Below are 13744 nucleotides of genomic sequence, written 5' to 3'. Positions count from 1 at the left end.
CACACTCCATCCAGCTTGACAAACAAGTCAGCAGGGACCACATGCTGGCATAAGGGCTATTAAAAAATAAGCCCAGGACTTGGCACTCAGAAGTGGCTGCTGCTACTACCAACCAGACAGTCAATGAAAGGACAGGATGTCTGAGCCACATGCTGGCAATCAAATAAGGCTAATGCAGTCACAGAAAGATGGGTGAGGGTGTGAAAGGAACAAGGATACCTGGGAAACCTACAGGAGAGATGACTGCAAATAGTTAGCATTTATTAAACAATAGATTTTTTGGGTAATTTTGTCAACATCATATGCTGGTAAGCCACGAAGCCAGGATTACACTGAGACAGACAGGCTGGAAAGCCATTTTATTACTCTTCAAAAGTAATAGTAGCAATAGTACTAACAGAGAAAGTAATAACTGGAGGAAAGCAAAGATCAATGTAAACAGAATCATACATGTTCTTTCCTCTACCGGGCACTCCAAAATTTACTTTCATTCTGTTTTCTTGTGGAATCGCCTACTTTAATACCTCCATTTCACTCTAATCTCTCTTCTATAGAAAACTAAAGTACTGTTTTGTTACCTGACAACATTTAGTTTTTCTCAGGGGTGCATTATCTCATTGAAAATAAATCTGGAGAATCCTTTAAGAAGGTATAGCAATAAATGTTGTGATTTGCTTATAGATAAGAAATAAAATGCAGGGGAAGAAGAACATCTTCTGCCAAGGTCACAACAGAAAATCCCACCCAGGTACTCAAGTTCTTGACTCTTAGAGAAGGGGTCATATCCACTGATGTGGATATCTATTTCCACGTTGTACATTGCCTTGCAATTCCTCAGCTGAAAGCAACCATTTGCTTCAATGCCTTTATTTTGGGCATCAGGAATTTATTTTCTCTTTTCTTTATTTTTTTTTTTTTTTGCTGTTTTTTAAAAATGTTTTTCTATTTGTAGATGGACACAATACCTTTACTCTATTTATTTATTTTTATGTGATGGTGAGGATGGAACCCAGTGCCTCACATGTGCTAGGCAAATGCTCTACCCCTGAGTTACAACCCCAGTCCTTATCATGCTGTTTTATACTATATCATTATAGTATATTCTGAAGTCAGGCAATGAGATGCCTCTAGTTTTGTTCGTTTTTTTTTTTTTTTCTTTTTCTTTTTTAAAAATTTGCTCAATAATGCTTTGGGTGATGTTTGTAGCTCTATACTAAATTTATTCTTATTCATATTTTTGTGGATTCTTTTTAGTTATATAAGACAGTAGAATCCATTTTGATATAATTGTGAAAATGTGGAATATATCTTTATATCTTATTCCAATTGGCATCCCATTCTTGTGGATGTGCATGATAGTGGGACTTACTGTGGTATATTTATGTATGTAAAAAGGAAAATCAGGTCATATTTATTCCACTGTCTTTCCTTTTCCTACCCCACCCCTCCTTTCCCTTCACTTGCTTTTGTGCAACCTACTGAATTTCGTTATATTATCTAGTTCTGTGAGCATTGTCACTGATATACTACTAGGGATGGGCATCCAGAATTTTAAAAGAGTTTAGTTGGGCTTGGTTGGTCTATCAGATATTGCACTCAGGTGGGAGCTGGAGCAGGAAAAGCTGGAGGAGCAATTAGGGAATGGACCAGGCCCCCTCTCCTCTCTGTCTCTCTATCTCCCTTTTCATGTAGACTCAATCCCTCAACATGTGTTATTTTGGGCTTCTTTCAAATATGGTGTCAGGGAAGTGGAACCATCACATAGCTGCTCAGTGTTCTAGCTTGAATATTTCAGACATCCAAGTGAAAACTACCTTGTCTTTTCTGTCCTAGACTCAGATGCTGCACACCACCACTTCTGCCCTCTCCTATTGGTTGCAAACAAGACATGAAGTCTCCCAGATCCAGTAGGAAGAGACAGAACACACCACTCAATAGGAGTATCATTCAAACCACACTGTCAGAAAATGGTGGATGAAAGATGCTGTTGTGACTGTCTCTGTAAAACACATTCTGCCTTGTCATTGTCCCACTTATTTTCCAATATAATAAGGATTATTTTCTTCCATTACTAATATGGCCATTAAATTGGAAGCAAAGCCTGTGATCCAAAATTAGACAAATCTCTCTCTCCCTCTCTCCTCCTTCTCTCTCCCTCTCTTCTCCTCCCCCCCCCCACACACACACAAATAATTCCATACAGACCTGTAATAATTACAAGCACAGACTCTGAAACTGGCCTACTTGGCTTTGAATCAAGACTCAGCCACTTATGAGATGTATGAACCTGGGCAAGTTACTTTATCTATACAGCATCGGCTTCCTCATCAGGAAATGGTACATGTCTCAATGACTGCTAAGTGAAAATAAAGTATATCAATACACATGAAGATCTTAAACTGTTCACCAGACATCGTAAACTTGAGTGTTAGCTATTACTGCAGTTTTCACATGGGACGTGTGCAGAAGAAACCAAATGGCAGTGGGTTGGCAGGAAAGGGACAAGAAGGAGTAAAGACAGATGAGTCACAGAGCTGCTGAGGTACATGAGGTGGTCTCAGGGTCAAGGGAGGCTTTGGGAATTCATTGCTCTTATTTTTTTGTAAGAAATTATTTTAAGACAGTATTTCCCAATCTTTTCCCACTGTTCCTTTTTGCTATACAAGACCCAGAATCATGATCAACTCCCGAGTATTCTCAATATGAGTGAAACTATTACAAAGATAATATAGACCTCAACTTATTACCTTTCTTGAAAAAAAAAAAAGAAATAAAATTTTATTTAACTCTTATTAGTGATGTATTTTAGGATGCCATCACAGACACTCCTATGCCTCCTGAACAGGGGGTCTGATGTGGTTGCTGCCTTCATCCTTGGCCTCTTTAGGCCCACTTGGCAGAGTAGCACCAAAAATCCTGCACCTCTGAGAGTACTTCTCATGAACCATCTTTCCTCACCTGCTTCTGGACTCTTTCCTCCTGGGCCCAACGGTCTCTGCACTCACCAGCTTCTACAGCAGGGTCCATGCATTTGTTGCTTCATGTCCCTGGAATTCTACTCCCTTCCCTCTATGCCCCTGCTCTTACCTAGCCATCCTCAAGCTTCTCTTCACAAAGAAACTACCCAAGCTCCCAGCAGGGGCCCAATCCACCATCATTGAGTCTTTGACCATTAAAGAACTAATCTTACTAACCCTTTCTACAAAGGAACTTCTAGAAGTATGTCTATGAATCTCTCGCTCTATCTGTCCAACTCATAATGGTGAATCTGGACCAGTCCATTACTAGTAGTTGTAGTAGTAGTAATAGTAGTATTTTACCAACCTGGCTAAACTCTACTTGGAATGTGACTGATGTTTTTAATAGCTACTACTAATTGAATGAATGACTCTCTTCTAAGAACCTTTGCTCTGAACTTAGTATGAGAAGTCACTTTTCCAAGAAAAGTCTATGAAATCAGAGGGGAAAGGCAAGAGCAAAGTTTTCTCCACCAGAAATCGGTTTCTTTGTTTGATTTCCTTCTGTGTCAGCTTCCTCAATCCTACATCAATATCCAGGGCAGTGAGGATGAGGATCAAGAGAGAGAAAACAACAGGAATACTAGGGAGGTAAGAAATGACGTAAAGTGAGTCAGAGAGAAAGGAGGAAGAAACCAAGTGACATACATGTAAAAGGTTAAGTGACAATTTAAAATCCCCACTATCTTCAGGCAATTCATTTTTTTTTAGAATGTCAGGGTGCAACCACAAATTATGTAATATTTTTCCCCTTTTAGGACTTTCCCCTCTTGTTGATAATGCTAAATTCAGTTTCAATGGTGATCAGAATACAACAATCCATTTTTCACAATTAAAATATCATTTTTTTCCTAATTAACTCCCATTTAAAAAAAAATCCCCTCAGCACATCACTTATCATTTAGCCTTCATGTGAATACCACTGGGTGAGACCTAAAACTAACTGCTCCCTATGTTTTCAGATCTTCTTGTAGTTTCTTACAGAATTTTATTTTGAAGGGTTCAAAATGTTCCTATAAAAGGCCAGTGAGTGGGAACTGGAATAGGAGGGCTTGGGCCATGCAATTGAGATCACCAAGTAAGTAGAATGTGTTGATTCTTGAGGTAGAAACACTGCTGATTGCCAGGATGCAGGGAGATCAGATTGAGTGAATCCAAGTGTCCTCAAGACAAGAAGTTTCCTTCAAAAGTTTTCTCTCCTTGAAATATTGAGATATAAATCAAAGGGATAGTTCAAATGCATGACTTGCTGTCTTCTGCAAGAGAATTGGTTGATACGAGTTCAGTTGCCAGAAAGAAATATGCAATCATTGATTAATCACATCTTTCTTATGATTCTATTTAAAACCATTGTCTAGAAGAAATAAATAATGTCACAAGTTGGGGGGATTGGGATATAGCACATGAATCACTCTTTTTTACCCTTATTGAAAAAGCATTTTAAAGAATATTTTTAAAATATTTGAAGTGCTTGAATGTATTTTTATATTCTTTTCTAGAGCATCCTTTGCTATTGTTGAATGTGTCAGTGAAAAGTTCAGCTGTCAGAAAATTAATTCCCCAAATTCCTATGCTACTGGTACTTTGATTTGGGGACTTTAGGAGGTAATGGGATGAAGTCATCATGGTGGGAATCCCAGGGTGGCAGTAGGGGCTTTATAAGAAGAGGAAGAGTACCCCAAGCTAGCATACTTTCTCTGTCTCGATATGTGTTATCCTCTGCCATGTTATGATGTAACAAGAATGGCCTCACCAGATGCAAAGCAGATGCCCATAATGTACTTGGGGACTTCCCTGCCTCAAAAACCATGTGCTAAATAAACCCTTGTTCTTTATAAATTATCTAGTCTATGGTACTCCTTTATAGCAACAGAAAATGGACTCAGACATTCTTATACAAATGTTGAAGGCATTGCCATTTTTTAGTGGTGTGTCACAGATAGTAGACTTCATGTAAGCAGAGAAATCTTTCCACAGAGTAAGTAAATTGTCATCCAAGGAAAAAGCAAAAACTGAAAAAAAAAATAGGTATCTTTCAAAAGTGGCTGTAGCAAAAATTAACATATTGAACAGTATTTCTGAAATATTATAAAGAGAAGAAATGTCTACTTGTCATTGAGAAATGACACAGAACAGTTGAAGGACTCGGCAGGAAATGCTCCCCAATGAGGCAGCTGAAGCCATCCTGAACTTGGCAGGACAGAGATGTTGCTGGGTGAATTTAACACATAAACTCTGCTCATATGGGTGAGGGCAGAAGATGATGACCCTGGAGGGCTGGTCCTGAAGGCCTTCCATAAAAGATACGCTGCTCCTTCTCATTAGGATCCTTGACAGAGCATTTGAGCACAGTAGGCAAAGGACAGTTAAGAGCAAATTAGCAGCAGCTGCCTCCTTTGAAAACCTGAAGCACAAAGGTATGGAGAGATGGCCAACCGCACAGGTCTCAGAGAAAGACAGGCATGGACAGAGCACTCCAACAACTCCCTCATCATCCACATTTCCAAATGGCTAAAGAAAGTCCACAGCATTAGATGATCTTATTTTCACCACCCATTATCCAACAAGCAGTCACAAAACGGCATGTCTTAAGGGTACTTGCTCTTATCCACACCAAACCTGAATCCTGAAAATTGTGCCTACCCTTCATCTTACAGGATCGAAACCATTTTCCAGTCAAAATATGTCTAATAACATAACAGACACAGCAGAATCAATATATTGTAGTTTACATTATAATTCAGACAATAGGTTGAGTCGCTATAGTCTTGATATCAAAATCCACTAAGTTGTTAATTAGGTCATGTGGAGTGCATATGTTCAGATGTTATAAAAAGAAAAAAAAAGTAGTTGCAAGAAAAGAGAAAGTTGAAGTCAAGTCTGGTCATTTATGAGAAATGACCTCTGAGATTGTCTGGCCTCATGTAAAACTACCCCCCTGCCACTCTTTTCTTGTTAAACCTTCCTCAGGTCAACAAGCATCAGGATGAAACTGAAATACACCCCTCTGGCCAAAGTCCATGATGGGGAAGGGTGTGTTCATGGTGGATGATGTCGGCCACAGAACAGCTCTTCCTAACTGGTCAGCTCAGCCCCGGAAACTGCAGGGAACACTCAGAACTCAGACTTCCTAGAGCCATGTGAAGCCCAACCAGTTCAACTCAATTCTGCTGTTTTTGTTGCACTATTGTTATGATATCATGGAGAACAAACAAAAGGAACAATGTGTTTAAAAAAAAAAAAAAACACCATCATTAAAAGAAAAGAACAACCACTTCATCAAAAGAAAGATTTGGCTTTGAACTTGGAAGGAAATTATCATTAGTTCATTTATTAGATTAGAATCTTAAATCCTTAAACCATGAAGCTCAGAAATAACCCAGGAACTTAGAATTGAATAAATTTTTTACAAATTGAAAAAAAAAACATTTTAAAGAATAATTTTAAAATATTTAATAGTACATATAGGATGGAGAATGGAGGAGCTTCGTGAGCTTTATTCCCATTTTTTTTATAATACATAAAATTATTAGTGTTTTTCCCCATATGATTAAAAATATGCACATCTCAAGTCACTTAAAATAACTGAATCAATTGAGAACACTGAAAAGGTAGTAATTTTTAATCTTATTTTCACAGTTTTTTTTCTTTAGAGACATCAAAATGGATCATTTTAGCAGGCAGATTAGATGTCTCCCATTTGTTTATTTCATTGGACAATAATGCAAACAGATTTCCAGCTAAGACCAGACTTTATCAAGAGGGCAACATCTTATTGTGGGAAGAGCCTGAGATAATGTCAGCAAGATCAGCTGTGTGTACAGAAATAACAAGGAAATTTGAAATTTTTACTCCTGATATCAAAAGAAACTCATGATTTCAGGATGGCAAAAAAAAAAAAAAACATTTACAACTGCAAGAATGATATCATGATATAATTTTAAGGGAAAGACAGATTGTACAGTGTATTTTTTTTCTTCCGCTTACATTTTACAAGAGTCTCTCCAGAACCTTGCTGGCCACTGAACATGGCTGGGATGTCCGAGTGTGCGTCAGGCATATCTTAATACCTCTGGTCTCAAGGCAAGCTAACTATGCCATGAGATAAGTACCCTGGAAAACAGCTCCCTATCTGGTTGCTCCAATTCGTTCACTTAAGTCTCAAGTATTTATGAAGAGATCAATGTGCTAGGCACCGTGATAAGCACAGAACCGACCAGTGAGTCCCTGCTTGACCGTGCCTGCAGGGAGCTGACCCCTGACCTGGCCATCTGACTGCAGTAAGTATCTGCTTATTTTGTTAATTCTTTGAGAATTGACATTGAGGTTAAGGATGAGAATGTTTATGGCTGTATGCATCCTCAAAGGCTAATAGAGTGTCTCTGTGCCACCATGCATATTTAATAAACTAATGATTTAATAGCACTAGGGACCAGAAATGAAGGAGGTCTGGGAATGCCCTGAAGAGTTTGGGGAAACTAGCTTGTGTCTGGGGCAACCTTCAGCCTTGGAGGTACATCCATCACAATCCCTGAATTGTGGTGATAATGACCAGCCCAGACGGAGATGTGCAAGGCTCAATTTTTGCCAGGAAATCCTCAATAGTGAGAAGGATGGGTCTGTGCTCATTTCCCTACCTGCCTCAAATACACTGGAGCCTCAGGAAATGTCTGGATGCTTAGAGTCTGCAAAACAAATAAAATAAAATGTGAAACTGAGCAAAGCTCTTTGAGGGTGTGATAATAACTTGGTAATAATGGCTCCTCACCCAGTAATGTAAGGTATTTTACGGTTCGTCTGGCTTAACCAGTTCGGCTAGAGGAAGAGAACACCCCCACAGTGAGGTGAGGCACCTTGGAATTAGGGCTGTATTTACTGATAAGCAGAGGGGAGCTGAGTCCCTCCTCCCCCATACACATGATTATACATTAGCTAGTAAAATGAGTCATTTTATGCCCTAATTATGTGGCTCATGGAGAAACTTCCAGTATCTCTTCTTATTCCTAGTCTGTTGCTAGAGTTTGTCATTAAAGTCAACTAACCCCACTTGTATTTTTAATCACACTGTTCCATATCTTGCTGTTCAAATTCTGGTTAGATTAATCTGAGACATGGAGTTCCCTGTGACGTCAGTAATAACTGACCTATTTATCTCTGCCCCCAGGCTGCTGATCTGAAAGTAGAAGTTTAGAAGTAAGAAATCAGAAATTATTACCTTCCTGTGTAGATAATTAGTAATAGGAAAAACCCAGAATGAGACAGAGAGACTGGGAAGAGGTCCTCTAAGAACCCTAGCTCTAAGCAACTGACCAATGAGGGAGAAATCCCTGGGAAAGTTAGAAAATGCCTCTTTTAAGGCCTCATCAATGTCTGTTTGTAATCAGAATTGTCCTCTGTGCTAACACACACCTTTAGTTAAAAACCTCCCCGCCAGGTTACACAGGGATCATAGGTTCAGTCCCTGAGTTAATAGAACCATTACCTCATTGCAAACAACTCCATTAACCATGCAGACCCTGAGGTCAGAAATCCATTTTGTTGGTTTCTGGAAGTTTCTCAACTTTCAACGCAATTACAAAAATGACCCATCTGTCTCCTAAGGGCAGGCAGCCCAAGGCAGCTCTGTCCTTATCAATACGAGAAGAGAATCTCAGGACTTCTTTGAAATTTCTGAACAATGGGTGACACTACAATTTTAGAAAAACTACCAGTGCCAACTGATACGTACATAAAAATGAAAAAAATAATCAGGAAGTATTTCAGAAAAAAATAAAGTTTAAGAAGTCATTTCCTCAAAGAGTCGATATCTAAGAGATAATAGAAAGGACTGGCTTCCATCTTCAGCAGAAGCTGCTGCAACAGTTCAGGAGGGATGTGGGGACTCTTTGGGGTCAGCTGGGTGAGACTCCAAGGCAACCTAGTAAGACAATACCACAATCATCTGCCATCTGCTGTGGCAGGTTGTTGCCAACTCTCCCTTCCTTTCTTGCAGATATCGTGCTCAGACATCTTCCTTTGCAATTTTTAAAAATAATGCTAAATAAGGAAGATTTAAATTCAAGCATGGGAAAGAATCAGGACTGTCACTGATGTGGTAGGGCTGAGAGTCCCAGGAGCCCAGATGTTACTGAAAAAGAAGTCATCCGGAAGGTGCCTAGAAAACCACTACTAGGTAGCATGGCATGGGAGTTCCTGTTCCTCAAGAGAGACACTGCCACTGTTGGTGGCTTCAAATGGTAGAGGACAGAGGGGAGCGATAAGAACAGAGTCGTACCTCCAGTCGTGATTTTCAACCGTGCAGGTGCCAGACACAGGCAAATACAGAAGGGAGCAAGGGTTAATCGGGGTAAGGATTACTTTAGGCTGTATCTGACCTCATGAAAGTGACTCCTTTCAAACTACACATCATTAACACGATTGGTCAGTCTCACTTCCAGAGAATGAACCAGGTGAGCTGGTGGGAGCTTCCTGCAGAGTTGGGTGCCTCCTTTAAATGGAACCACAGGTGCTGATGTTACTTACTCCAATCCCATTCTGTGCCTGCATGGGGGAAAGTAGCTTTGTCTTTAAGAAGTTAAATGACTTAAACTGATCAGAAAAGTGACATGCAAATAATATTTAAATGGAGATAATAAGGTTTGGCCATATTAACTTTGAAGGAGTTAAAGAATAGAAAACATTTTGTTTATAAACAAGGAGAGAAATGAATTACAGTGGATGGGGTAGAGAGAGAAGATGGGAGGGGAGGGAGGGGGGATAGTAGAGGATAGGAAAGGTAGCAGAATACAACAGTTACTAATAGGGCATTATGTAAAAATGTGGATGTGTAACCGATGTGATTCTGCAATCTGTATTTGGGGTAAAATTGGGAGTTCATAACCAACTTGAATCTAATGTATGAAATATGATATGTCAATAGCTTTATAATGTTTTGAACAACCAATAAAAAAAAAAGAAAACATTTTGTTTTAATACTACACTAATTACATTTGGTCCTCTGTGTGAAATTAACAATATCATTTTTCTAAGTTGGGGAGTATCAAGATACTTGACATGAAAACCTAGTATACAGGTGATTAGCCATAAATGTTGATGGCTATAAAAGAGCTTTTGGATTCCTTTTCCCTTTCTTTTTCACTCATCCATATACTAACGTAACTTTGTCCAAAAGCATGTTTATGCCTTTAAATGCAATTCTTCTACATGTTTCCTCAATATCAGCTCTTGATTTCTTACACAGACACTAGGTTCCCCCCCGCAATTTTCCCTATTTTTTCATGAGTTTATCCTCTTTGATTTCATTTGCCATCTTCCTCCTTTCCACAAAATTAGAACCAATTTTATCTCAGAGGTAGGCGACATCGCTGACACCGCTCTATGCTCCCATTACTATCTTAACTCTCTCTTACCAAAAAGTTGTTTTTTACCCCTTATGAATATTGGGCCAATTCCCTTTGCTATTTCTTAATTACTCATTCCCTTCAAGAAGCTCAATGTGATCCCTTGATTTCTGCCCCGAGAAGCTACGAGAACTCCATCCATATCCATTGATAATGCCCTCCTTTCCAGCCCCATGATGTCACATTGCTGCTAGCTTTCTTCTGCTCTGCTTGCTACCCCTCAACTCTTTCCTGAACCCCAATTATGTGGAATTCTCCCACATCATAACAGTATCTGGATTTTTCAGTTTGATTTGCCTGAATATGATAAACACATTCCAAATTTTCGCAAATTTTATTAAGGAACATCAGAGTTGATTTTGCAAGATAAGCCCCCAAAAGTTTTTGAAACTAAAGACAATTCATCTAAAACCACGTTTTACGTCACCAATGGTAACCTCCTTTTCAAATTTTCCATTTCACAAGTGAAAGCTGCACCCATTAGTCAAAACACTATTAATAAATCTAATTAACACGAAAAAATAATAGCCTATTTTTAAATTTAACACCAAGGATTTTTAATATCCCATTATTTGTCAATAGTTACAGATGTTGAAGTGTAAAAAATGCCTGACCCTTATAATTTTATTAAAGGAAGACATATCCGTGTGTTTAAAGATTTTGCTTCTTATTGAAATGTTTATTTTTGTGCTAGTTATCTACTTGCTGTCTCAGATCTACACTAAGCCCTCTACCTTCAGCTCTATGATGGTGGAGCTGGGATCTGCAGGCTGCATCCAATAGGAGCTTTGCCAGTAGGGGGCGCTAGATGGAGCCTGCAAACTGGAAGAGGAAGGGGACACTAGTCCCTTCCTGTTTGCTTCTTGTGGCCCTCTTGTTGGTTTCCCGCTTCCATGATAATTGCAGCAGTAATGTTGCTTCACTGGAGAATAGGAATTCTTCCTTCTAGCGGTAGTTGACACCAATGTGTAGAGTTTTCTTAACACTTCCAGGCCGTCTTTAATATGCATTCCCCACCATGACACCAACTCCAGTCTCCTGGCTCCAGCAGCCCGAACTCTGAACCCAGAGATACTACTAACAGCAGCCAAGCAGCACATACTCCTCAGATATCTGCCTCTCAGCCACACAGGTCCTTCTTGAACTTCTAAGCTTCAATCATTTCAAATTTTCCATGTGTGCTTCCTGCCTGGAGGTGAAGCTACTTCCTGTAGTTGTTACCTTTACAATAGGCTAGAGTTGTCTATTTACTCTCTCACTTGAAAACTTTATTCATGGTTTACAATATTAAATACTCATGGTTTTCAATAATTAGAATAACTTCTGTCTCCTAATTGGTGCCTTTCAAATTTGTCTAAAAAACAATTATTACCAATCAGAAAAGCCATTGCTTGAGAAGTGGGTACCAGAATTTATGCATAAGACTTTCTCACAATTGTTGTTAGCCAAAAACTTAATAAATTGACCAGTAAAATACAGAGTGGAGTTGCTGTAACTGCTGGATCATATTCACATGCAGAGTAGGTGCTTTGATGTGCACTGAGGTGGCACTCTCAGAACCAAAGCCTTCTTTCCTCTTGTTTCAGAGAGAGTTGACTAACACTGGCTCACATTAGTCCCTACAGGAATTGCCCTCAGCTCTTGGTAGCTGACAGGCTACCCTACTTCCTGGTTGTCCCAATGATTGGCACAAAGTTCTGGTACCCTGATCTTGCCTGGAAATATATCTAAAGCACTATCTCTGTTTCTGAGAGATGCACAAGGTTGGCTGGGTCCTCCTGGCAATCACATCACTGTTCCATTCTTCTCTCTGAGCAGTCTGATAAGTGTTACTCATGCTGTTTACAAATCTCTGTCTCCTTGTTGGCTTTCTGAGCAACACACTGATATACCCAAAATGCGCAAGAGTAGTCTTCCAAAGATTTGGGATTCTCTAAGACAAAACACCCTAAGGAGACTGCATGGAGAACACAATCATACATGCTACAAAAATGGGAACACTAAATTTATATGTTGCTACTTCTACTGTAGTTCCTTCTCCAGGAGAAAGATAATGGATTTGTGGAATCATCAAAACCAAGAAAGGAAAGGAAAACTACAATCCTGCATACTATCACTCACGGCAAAGACTGACCAAAGTGAAATGTGGCTCAAATACAAATGATCTGAAAGATCATCTGAAAAAGTCAAATAAACATACAGATTTTTGACATTAAATTTTGTCAGACAGAATAGCAGACAGAGCCATTCAGATTATATCCACAAGCTTTCTCCTGTTGTAAAGCAGGACTCCAGATAGGAAGAAACTCTCCATAGGGTTATGGAATGATGGGAGTAGAGGGTTGGGGAAAGGATTGAGAACAGAGCTGCTACCAGCATCAGTCCAAATTTATAGTTTCCCCAAAATGTGTCATTGGAGCCCAAATGCCCAATGTGGCTGTATTTAGAGATGGGGTCTTTATAGAAGTAATTAAGGTTAAATGAGGTCAGGGGTGGCACCCAGTTGCAACAGGATTAGTATCCTTAAAAGAGAAGACAAGAGAGGACCTGTTCTATCTCCACCGTGGAACAAAACAATGAGAAGGCCATCATCTACCAGCAGGACAGACAGCCCGCATCAGAACCTGAATGGGCCAGCCCCATGATCTTAGACTTTTTGCCTCCTAAATTGCAAGAACTAAGTATCTGTGGCTTACCCCACATAGCCTGTGATATTTCTTTAGGATAATCAACTTGTAGTAACCAAACTTAGTAATTAACATGATTCTGCTTACAAGGTTAAACTCAAGTTTAAGAACTGTTTCATAACCTATCTGGGCATTATTGTAAGATTCCTGATTGTCACAATCCTTACTGATCTGCTGGTACCTTATATTGATTGCTAAACTCTTTCTGGAATCTAAGATCTTAGCATGAGTAGAAGCCTTAGGCTGTCCGAATGTTTGTGAAGATTAGAAAATCAAACCATAATATGTTTATAATTGACTTTGGTGAAGTGGATAGCAACTCATAAAATGATAATATATGCAAAAGATCTTAATATCAGTTATAGAAGTATTATTCGTTTTCTAATAATCACAGACATGTATTGATTATTTTGAATAAGCAAACTCTAGTCACTTTATATGCATTAGTATGTTTACTCTAACAGGGGCCTTTTGAAGTAGGAATTACAAAATTTCTATTCCAAAAATGAGTAAATAACCCAAGGCACAAGAAAGTTAAGGAAGATTCCCAGCATGGATTAAAGAGGAGCATGGATTTGAACCAAGGAGCCCGACAGTCCCATGAGCAACTTCGTCATTATCCTGAGGCTTCTGGCCTGCT

Source organism: Marmota flaviventris, chromosome 12 (genome assembly GCF_047511675.1).
Source record: "Marmota flaviventris isolate mMarFla1 chromosome 12, mMarFla1.hap1, whole genome shotgun sequence".
NCBI lineage: Eukaryota > Metazoa > Chordata > Mammalia > Rodentia > Sciuridae > Marmota > Marmota flaviventris.
This window is presented reverse-complemented; position numbering follows the sequence as displayed.